The sequence below is a fragment of the Asparagus officinalis genome, chromosome 1 (assembly GCF_001876935.1).
Source record: "Asparagus officinalis chromosome 1, Aspof.V1, whole genome shotgun sequence".
Classification (NCBI taxonomy): Eukaryota; Viridiplantae; Streptophyta; class Magnoliopsida; order Asparagales; family Asparagaceae; genus Asparagus; species Asparagus officinalis.
In genome coordinates, this window is record NC_033794.1 from 6771391 (window position 1) to 6782871 (window position 11481).

Consider the following 11481-nt stretch of genomic DNA (forward strand, 5'->3'; position numbering starts at 1 on the left):
TTATTAGCTGACATGTTGGCTGAGCAGACTTCCAGAGGGACCGAGAGACCATTCTTTGGGAATGATTCATCTACCGGTACATATCTGATTCTCCTCCTCTTGCCCGATCTTTTATTTGACTAATGAATGATTGACTATCGCAGCGTCAACTATTGGAGTTAGCCCGGTATCTATCCCTGGCATATCCAGTTTGCCTCAGAGCGACGGGCTTGCAGGTATGTATACGATTCAGGGATATTGTACTTTCCTATGTTTATCTGTCTTTTGACTAATGAGTGCAATCATAGGACCAGCCGCTAGGACTGATTCTCATATGACTCCTGGCATCCCTCAAATGCCTACGGATGAAGGATCTACAGGTATGCAGATGACCGTATTATCCCAATCCTTCTTATTCGTCTAAATTTTCATTTTGACTAATAAGAGAGTGCCATCATAGGACCAGCCGTTTAGGCCGATACTCTTATGACTCTTGGCATCCCGGCTGTACCTGAGGACGGGGGGATTACAGGTATGCATACGATTTTCTTGTCCCGATTCTCCTTACTTATCCAAATTTCCATTTGGTTAACATAGGAGTGTCATTGTAGGACCAGGCGTTGAGCCTGATACTGCTACAGTTCCCGAGACTGAAAGCCTTCATAGTAATGGTGCCTCCTCGCCTTTGCCAAGTGGTGCGAGCAATCCGTCTGCAGGGGCTAACGTACCCTCTTCTGCTGCTGTCCCGGAGCCTGTCGGCTCTCAACCCGATGGGACATCCGTTGGCGTCGGTATGTTCAGAACTTGCCTTTTGACTTTCCTTTCCATATTCGATAGTTCACTGAGCTTCCAAGTTGTTGCTTGTAGGATCTCGCTCTTCTTTGCACGAGCGTGTCCGTAGCCTTTTGGCCGATACTGATCCTGACAGAGAGGCTTTCCGTACGGACCTCAGTTTCTTCACCGCCTTCTATAATGGCTTGATCGAGAAGCTTCTTCACCGAGGAGGCGGCTTTGATCAGTTCCGGCGTTCCTTCTCTCGCCACATGACGATGATGAGGGAAGAAGGATACCCGGAACTGGCTGATTCCTTCACTGCTGATTTCGCCGCCCTGGAGTCAGAGATACGAGAGTTGAAGGAACTGGAGGTTACCGGGGCTTCTTCTTTCGTGTCCTCTGAGTTGGAGCATAGGATGGCGCAGTGGCGTGACCTGAGATCTTCCATCGGGCGTGAGCTTCAGTCACGTGAGAGCTCCATTGCGCATCTAATGGCTAACATGGCGAGGAAGGATAGGGAGAAAGCTGAGTTACTCCGCTCCTTGGACTCGAATCGCGAGGAAGCGACTAGGTTGAAGGAGGCCTTGAAGCGCGCCGAGGAATCCGCCGTTCTTATCGCAGATGACCTGATTGGACTAGAGCGTTCTCGTGACCAGGTACTCGAGGAGCTCGAATCTACTCAGGAGGGACTGATGAAGTTGAAGAGTGAAGCTGCGGAGATTTTGAGCTGTTCTGAGGAATCTGCCCGAGCAGATCTGCAGGCGGGACTTGAGCAGAGTTATGCAGATAGACTTTTTAGCTTAAAGTCTCATATTCTTAGCCGTCAGTTGCCTTCGGGCTAATGAGCTCTTTGTTGTATGCTTTTGACTTGAAATAGAAACTCTGCATTTGCTTCTTTTGTGATTTCTCTGTATTTCTTCCGAATGACAGATTTATGGGATTTTTGGCAAACCCCCAGCCATCAACGGGTTTGATGTGCCTTTACCGACTACCGTTTGAATCGGGCTAGCATGCGGATTGTCGAAATCCGTTCCGCATGTAACGTTGCGCTAAGAGAGTAAACTCTCTGAGGCTTTGTGCTATGATTTTGAATACATAGGCTTCGTCTTTCTCACGGGAATAGACTACCCGACAACGCGTGTTAGGCGTTGACTTATCCCTACTTAGGCTTCGGGATGAAATTCCCCAGGTTTAGATCCTGGTGTCTTTTTCAATCGGTGCAAGACTAAACCGGCAACGCGTGTTAGGCGTTGGCTTTGGGATTTTTGGCAAACCCCCAGCCTTCAACGGGTTTGATACGCCTTTACCGATTACCGTTCGAATCGGGCTAGCATGCGGATTGTCGAAATCCGTACCGCATGTAACGTTGTGCTAAAGGAATGAACTCCCTTAGACTTAATGCTACGACTTCGAATACGTAGACTTTGCCCTTGTCACGGGAATAGGCTACCCGGCAACACGTGTTAGGAGTTGACTTATCCCTACTTAGGATTTGGGATAAAATTCCCCACGCACCAAGTGCGCGGATTGGAAGTTGAAAGTTGTGTCAAATAGGAGAGGAAGAATTTTATATTCTGTCTCCCGGTGCTGAAGAGGAAGAATTTTATATTCTATCTACAGCTGGAAAGGAAACTCGAGGTGGGATCCCCACCCCCAGAATCCGGAAGGATGAACTGGGAGCGGGATCTCCACTCCGAGCATCGAAAAGGTCCGAGGAGAGGAAGAATTTTATATTCTATCTCCCGGTGCTGAAGAGGAAGAATTTTATATTCTATCTACAGCTGGAAAGGAAACTCGAGGTGGGATCCCCACCCCCAGAATCCGGAAGGATGAACTGGGAGTGAGATCTCCACTCCGAGCATCCGAGCATCGGAAAGGTCCGAGGAGAGGAAGAATTTTATATTCTATCTCCCGGTGGAAAAGAAACGAGAGAGGAAGAATTTTATATTCTATCTCCCGTTGCCGAAGAGGAAGAATTTTATATTCTATCTTCAGGCGGAAAGGAAACTCGAGGTGGGATCTCCACCCCCAGAATCCTGCAGGATGAAACTAAGAGTGGGATCTCCACTCCGAGAATCGGAAAAGTTCGAACGACACTACCTTTTATAGGATTGGTCATTTGAACCCAAAGAACCCCTCATTCATTGAGGAGAAGACCCAATTTCAACCCTAACTTTTATAGGTTTGGTGGAAAAAGGGGACAAAGGTGGATTTTTCGTTTTTCGAAAAGGAGTGACTCGACTTTAGTCTTGACCATGTGTAGGCTTGACTAAGCGAGATCGGAAACAATCCTAACTTTTATAGGTTTGACTGTTTCAAGTGGACCTCTCGTTCATGGAAGGAATCGAGAGAGGATTTTGGCTTTGGCCCTAACTGTAGGAAGGTTTGACCAAACTGGAGTTTGAGATACGCCAATGACTGGCAGATGGAAATGTTGGTGGGTCCACTGTCGTTTGATTTGATCAGTGGATGGTTTGGTGAGGAAAGATTAACCTATCAGGATTAGATCTCATCTCACAAAAATAAAACTCATAAGAGTTGGAAAATTTGATGGGAATAAGAAGAGACATTCTGAGCTTCAGCGTTCGAATGCAGAGTTCTTATTCGTCAATTCCACAATGACCGGGTTATCCCTAAGAATACCCATGTGGTATTCTTCCGGGAACTTCCCGATGCATTGGTTATCCAAAAAGATACTAAGGATAGTATCTTTTCAGGAATTTGCCGTTTATCGGCATCATGAGCCGGTCGCCGTCTTTGGTGACAAGGCGATAGGCGCCACTCGAGTAGACTGTCTCTACCACGAATGGTCCCTCCCATTTCGGTTCGAATTTACCCTTTTTCTTGGAGTTAAGGATCATAGGCCGTTTCACAGCTAGAACCAAATCTCCTTCTTTGAAACTCCTTTGTCGAACCTTTTTGTCGAAGGCTCGAGAGATTCTAGCTTGGTAAAACTCAATATGCTGTTGAGCCACCAGGCGCTCTTCATCGAGCTTCTCGAGTTCTTCGAGGCGCTTCTGATGTTGTTCTTCGGTCGACATCTGGGTTGAAAGAGCGATCCGAAGAGATGGTATTTGGATCTCCAATGGAAGAACAGCTTCACATCCGTATACCAGTGAATACGGGGTCGCTCCCGTTGGTGTGCGCACCGTGGTCCGATAGGCCCATAGAGCTGCGCCAAGCTTGTCATTCCAGTCTCGTTTGTTGGTCTTCACGATCTTTGACAAGAGTTTGATGATGGTCTTGTTGAAGGCTTCAGCTAATCCATTCGCTGTAGGATTATACGCCGTCGACGAGATGTCCTGAATTTTAAACTTTTCGCAGAACCTTATGAAGGCGTTGCTGACAAACTGAGGACCGTTGTCATGTATGATTCGTCTTGGAACACCATACCTATAGATGATGTGGTGCTTGATGAATCCAATGACGTTGCTCGTCTTAACTTCTCTGAGTGGAATTGCTTCGGCCCATTTGGAGAAGTAATCGGTAATTGCCAAAATGAACCGGTCGCCTTTGACTGACGGAGGATTTATAGGACCAACAATGTCCATTCCCCAAGTCTCGAACGGCCATGACGTAACCGAAGGATGCAGATGCTCCGGAGGTTGGTGTACATAATTCCCGTGCACTTGACATGCATCACACTTTCGGGCATATGCAGTCGCATCACTCATCATGGAAGGCCAAAAATACCCCATTCTTCTGATGCGGTCATAAAGCTTAGGACCAGGTTGGTGTGCGCCACACTCTCCTTCGTGTGCTTCCCTAAGGACCTCTTCAGCTTCTTTGGTTGATAGGCAACGCAATAGCAACCCATCGTACCCCCTGCGGTATAGCGTTCGATTCTCTGTATTGTAGTAGAATCTGGGTGCTCTTCGCCGGATTGACTCTCTTTCCTTTACATCTTCTGGCAAGATTCCATGCAAGACGTAGTCGATGATGGGGAAACGCCAATCTCGTGGTTCGAACTCGATTTGAGTAGCGTGTACCTCTTGAACTTCTTCTTCCTCGGCATCTTCACTGTAAAGCGGCACTAGGAGTTGGTGAGTTCTTACCGTAACAAACTGCTCTGTTTCGGGAGGCTGCGCTAGTGACACGGCCAATGCGGCCAACGCATCTGCATAGGTATTCTGTAGCCGTGGAATATGTTCGATGAAGAATCCTTCAAATGATTCCGCTATCTCCACTGCCATCTTATGGTATGGAATTAAATCCTGACTTCGGACTTCATATTCTCCTTGGACTTGCTTGACTATTAGTTGAGAATCGCCGAAGGCCTCGAGATACTCCACCCCCAGCTCCTTAGCGAAGTTGAGTCCTATGATCAGTGCGTTATACTCTGCTACATTATTCGAGCATGGCTCGGTTAGCGAGTAGGCGCGAGGCATCACATGTTTTCCTGGGGAAACTAAGACTACTCCAACTCCGGAGGAGATTTTAGAACTTCCAGGAGCACTTGCAACATTAGTTGCTCGCGAAGCGCCATCGAAGTATAAGCGCCATATTTGTTGGTGAGAAGTTGCGTTGACTTCGTGGGCCTCATCGGGTAGATCGTCATATATCTCGGCAGGATCCGTAGTTGGATTAGCTGCGAGGAGATCGCATATGGCCTGTCCTTTGACCGACTTCTGTTGCTTGAAATGCAAGTCGTATTGGGACAAGAGTAAGGCCCATTTTGCTAACCGCCAGCTCATGGAAGCGGGTTGAGTCATGAATACTCGAACCGGATTAACTTTAGAGATGACGTAAATGGTCTGCCCGACCAAATAATGCCGCATCTTCTGAATGGCGAACACCAAGGCGAGGCATTCCCTCTCAATCATAGGATATCGAGACTCGGCGCCCACCATGGTTCGGCTCAAGTAATACACTGCCTGCTCGTGACCGTTATCGTCATCTTGTGCAAGCAATGCACTTAATGAGTGGCTCGTCGCCTTGACATAAATCAAGAACGGTTTGCCCGATTTCGGTGCAACGAGTACGGGAGGTTTTGAGAGATATTCTTTAATGCTCTCGAATGCTTTCTGACAAGCTTCATCCCATACAAATGATACGCCCTTCTTTGCGAGCCTGGAGAATGGTTGGCATTTTCCTGAGAGGTTCGAAATGAACCGACGGATATAAGCCAATCGCCCCTGCAATCCTCTGAGCTCCCTGAGGTTTCTCGGAGGTTGTAATTCATTGATCGCCTTTACCTTATCAGGATCGATGTGGATACCTTTGGTGGTGACGACGAATCCCAGGAATTTTCCACTCGACATTCCGAGGAAAGACTTGGTAGGATTCATCTTCAACTGATGGGCTCGCATTAAGTCGAACATGGTCTTTAAGTCTTTGATGTGATCCTTTTTATCACGACTTTTCACGACCAGATCATCTACGTAGCATTCAACAGTCTTTCGGAGATGATCCTGAAAGATCTTTGACATAGCTCGTTGATATGTAGCACCTGCGTTCTTTAAGCCGAAGGGCATAACTGTGTAACAGAAGACACCGAGGGGCGTTCTGAATGCGGTGTGCTTTTCATCATCCGGATGCATCTTTATCTGGTTATAACCAGAGAAACCATCCATGAAAGACATCCTCTCGAACCCACACGTATTGTCGATGATGACATCCGTGATGGGGAGGGGAAAATCATCTTTTGGGCAAGCAGTGTTGAGATCCCGAAAGTCGATACAAATCCTGACTTTCCCGTTCTTCTTAAGGACTGGGACAATATTGGCTAGCCATTCTGGATGTTGCTCCTCTCGAACGAAGCCCGAGTCAATAAGCTTCTTGACCTCGGATTCGATCGCCTCCATCATTTGCGGACGAAACCGTCTTTGTTGTTGTTTGACTGGTTTGGCATCCATCTTGATATTGAGACGATGTACTGCTACGTTCGGGTCGAGTCCTGGCATGTCTTCATAATTCCAGGCGAACACGTCAATGTACTCCTTGATAAGAGAGATTAACTCTTCTTTCTCATCGGGTAGAAGACTATCGCTAATGAATATCGGTTTAGGATTTTCCTCAGTTCCCATATTCACCTGGAGTACTTGATCTTCGGTAGGAGGCTCTCTTTGCTCGAACCTATCACCATACTGCATGTTTAGGTGGTGAACCCAAGGATCTTCCCATGTTGGCATCTGGTCGTCTTCCTCTATTGCGGTAGGATCGACCGTGACCATATTTGACATCAACCTTTTGAACGTCTCGCCAAGGCTAGTGTCGGAACCCCCAGCCGAAGAGTCGGAAGAGTACCCGTTTCTAGCCTTGTTAGCGATCTGATCAATGATTTGCCAGCAACATTCGTCGTCGGACGAGGAGACGTAGCCGAGACCTCTTTTATAGCGATAATAATCGTCGGGTTTTCCCTTCGGTACATAGGCCATTCGAGGTGGAACTCGTGGGCCTCGACCAAAGAAAAGACCTTCTCCGAGTGTGAAGTCATACCCATACTTTTCCATCATATCGCGCGCTTTTGCGTCATATCTGAATAGATGAGGAGCAGGTTTATCTTCGTCTTCTTCTTCCTCTAAGAAGTGATCGGGTGTCGGATCTTCTTTTCCTTTGCCGTAGACGACTTCTTTTCCACTCCATTTTCCCGCGGGGATGACAAGCGTCGCTCCGCATGGATCTTGTACCTGCTTTTTCGTCAGACAAAATGACTGAAGAGGCATATGTAGGTCAGGATTATCACAAAGCTCTTTAGTGACGTCATCCAGACACATCAAATACTCTAAATCATCGTTTATTGATAGTTCTTCGGCAAGTTGCCAGTTACAACTATTCTCCGATGATTCATCATCGTCAAGATTGATTACAATGGGTACAATGTCATTAAGAACAAAACCACCATCATAATCAAGCCCTGGTTCGGTATCAGCTTCATCTCCGCTGTCCGTTCCTTGGGCCGATGGTTCAGTATCGGATTCAGCGCCGTATAAAAGGGAATCGGTGAAGTAATTCTCCAATCCCTTAAACGGTTGCTTATCCGCGACCACCGTCTTGACTTCATTGTTTGTGTCTACATATTTGAGACACTGATGTAGAGTTGACGGGACTATAAGGTTACCGTGGATCCAAGGTCGACCCAACAGTAAGTTATAGGATGTTTCCGCGTCAATCACATAACAAGTGACCTCCGACCTCAAATCCCCAATCTGGCACTTGACTCGGATCTTCCCCAAGGGCCTAGACCCGCTGGTGTTGAATCCATAAATCGTAGTGCCAGTGGATGCTAATTTGCTAGTCGGGATTCCGAGATGATGCATCAATCGGAATGGCATGATGCTAACAGCGGAACCCGGATCGACTTGGATCCGGTTGACAACGCTGGAGCCAATGTGACCGGTAAAGTACAACGGTCGGTCATGCTTTGAATTCTTCGTCTGCATATCTTCTTTAGTGAAGGAGATGCAGGGAAAGTGTTGCGCCGCCAGGTTGCATTGTTGAACTGACGGCTCTGGTCCTTCTGGAGATGGCTTGATCCGAGTCAGAAAAGCTTCAGAGTCACTTAAGGCTTCTTGCAGCGCTTTCCTTGTGTCCTTTGAAAGGCGCAACAGCTCGTATAGAGTTATGCGAGCTGGGATGTTGGCCAACTGCGCCATGATGTCGAAATGAGGCGGTGAGCTCGTATTTCCCGGTTTGTCTCTACCAATCGGATGATTGAATCGAGACTGCCTCGGGTTCTGGGCTTCTTGCCGCGGAGGCTCTTTCCCCTTCTCCTTTTGCTGGACTTTCTCCGCAGATGCGGGTGTTGGGGGAATTGCTGAGATTCCTAATTCTGCCAACGTTTTGGAAGGAGGGGTTTTGGTGCCCAATTGCTCGGAAGCGTCTGGGTACTTGTAGTGATACTCGTTCCCGCTTCGGGTTGCAAAGACCTCCTGTTCGTCTTCAGACAGTGGAAAGGTTGGGATTTTGTCGTCCTCTTCTCCTGGAATGGCAGAAGCTCCATAACAAGATTTCCCTTTTCCTTTTGACTTTCTTTTTGATGATGATCCGGTCCATTGCTCATCTGTGATCAAGTCCGGATGAACCCACAGAATCTCACCATTTGGGGTTGTGTGTGGCACGAGCCCTTTCTGGCGCTGTTGGTGAGGATCATCATTCACCGTCTTCACTGCTGCATTGATCACCGGCTCGTGTTGGAACCAACTCGAGGGAACAGTCCCGAAACTAATGGATACCATGTTTGCACCCACTTTCTTCTCTTTGGGCTGCTTCATGGTGATAACCCCAACATCGATTAGGGCCTGAATCTTATCTTTGAGAGCGTAGCATACCTTGGTGGGATGGTGCACCGCTCGGTGGAATGCACAGTATTTCGGATCGTTGACCCTCTTGGCATCTTCTTGATCCTGAATCGGTGGCAACTTGATCTTGTTGTTCTGAACGAGGTATTTGAAGATACCCGGGATTTCATCCTCCTTGAACGAGTAGGTCTTTGGGAACCTCGGCTCCGCGGCCTTTTGCCTTTGGGGCTGTTGTTGCCATCTCGATTGTTGAGGCGCCCTCTGTTGCTGCTGTGGCTGTTGCGGCTGTGCTTGCACCTCAAACACTTGATTCGCATCTACAGCATTTGCTTGTGTTTTCCCCTTACCCCTAGGGGTAAAGTTCTTCTGTTGTGGGACACTGTTTGGTATTTGGCCCCTTTCAGCCTTCTTCCTTTTGAGGAGTCGCTCGGCTCTTTCCCCTCTCACCTTCAAGTCTTTCCAGGTCGTTGGCGGTGCCGTTCCCATGGCTTCAAGGATGTCCAATGTTAAATTGTTGTGGCAAGTTTCGAGGATGAATTCCTCGCTGACCGGGTCCCTGCAATTCATAGCTTTGTTCCGGAATCTCTGACGATATCTCTCAATCCGGAAGGCGGAATTTAACATATAATATATGAAAATCGCCTATCTCGACGAGACGAAGCTATCCGTGAAATCAGAATTTGGAAATAGTGGGCATCGATGTCGGCATCGATGTGGGCATCGATGCTGGCATCGATACCTGCATCGATGCCTGCATCGATACCAGATTACTGTAGCGCGCGTCAATGGCTGATTTTGCTTGTCTTGGGGCTCAAGTTTGATCCAATGGCTCTCATTCACTGATGTTTACTATAAATAGGGGTAGAGAGTGAGGGGTTAGAGGTGTGAAAATTTTTGTAAACTCCTTTTGGAGAGGAGGGCTACTCTTAATTGAGAAGGCCTTCCAAAATTGTAACTTTAGTTGCAATTAATAATAATAATTTTTTCACCACTTTAAATATTTCTTCTCTTTGTTGGATGATGAAGATGGAGATGAAGAATTATTTAGAGGTTTGCATTTTCTTTCCTTTTTCTCTTTTATTTCCTTTTTATTGCTTATTAGTGTAGATTTATTTCTATGCTTGTAGTTTAGATTTTATTTTCTTGTTAAATAGCCAAGAGGCTAGAACCCTCTTGCCTTAGATTTATTTCATGCTTATAGAGTAGATTTATTTTCTTGCATTTAATTCTTGCAATTTTATTTTGTAGTTTAGATTTTGCACTTTATTTTGTAGTTAGATTTTAATTTCTTATACTATTCACCTTGAGGCTAGAACCCTCTTGGGTTTAGTTTTTCTTTTTGTTTATTTTTATTTTGTTTGATTCGCCTTTAGGCTAGAACCCTCTAGGGAATCACCCTTTTCTAAGAAGTGGGTTCAATTGTAGATTACCCATATCTATAATTGAATCCACCATCTTTAATTTCTTGCATTTTCTTTTAGTTTCTTGATTTTATTCATCTTTCCTTTTCACCTTATTGATCATACTCATTCTCTTTTATATCCACTCTCACTTACACACCACTTTCACTCTTTCAATCTCTTCACAATCACATTCACTTATCACTCCTATTTGTCACGCACACAACAGAAGAACCGATTTCATATTTTCTCCTACAAAACACCTTCCTCGTGGGATCGATATCTTAAATACTATAACTTGACACGGTTGTGCACTTGCAACCTTTTTGGTACATGTTTATACCGCATCAAGTTTTTGGCTCTTTCCCACTGTGGTAACGTTATCATCAACTCAATGACAATAATATATTCATATTATTATTATTAATAATTAATATAATGTAAAGTTTTTTCCCACTGTGGTCGCCAGCTTGTTTTCGGTGAAAGTCGCTGTTTTCATTGCTTTCGAAATCTGTTACAACTTTAAACGTTACAACGAGAATCGATAAAAAAGGTCGGTCTTTTTATAAGACCTCCTTGTGCAACAAAACAAAGATTACAACTTTTCGAAAATAAACACGAGATCCCGTTTTGGTGCGGTCTCGCTTGCGTGGGTCTTTGGCCTGTGACGGGGATGTTGATATCCGTGGACCACCGGGGCAATCAGATCCGTTCCGGATAAATCGGACAGAGTTTCGTCGATCCGCGTGAGATCTAGAAACTTCCGGTCCAGAAATATCGGACAGAGCTTCGTCGATCCGCGTGAGATCTAGAAGCTATAAGCGTATACCTCGGCTAAAACGAGGTAATAGCTCTTCTTAGTATCAACGCTAAAGGCCGATACTAAGGAAAGAAGGGGGGAAAAAGGTGATGAAGGCTGATGCCGACCTCTCTTCCTCGGTTGAAGCGCTCGATGACTCTTTGCTGCAGCAGGGCTTCGCCAAGGCTCTCCAAAAATCCTCCTCTCGAAAGCAAGGCCCAAGGGGGCTATTATAGGCATATGAGGACATGTAGGGGGGCTAGACACCCCTGGGGTGTCTCCACAGATC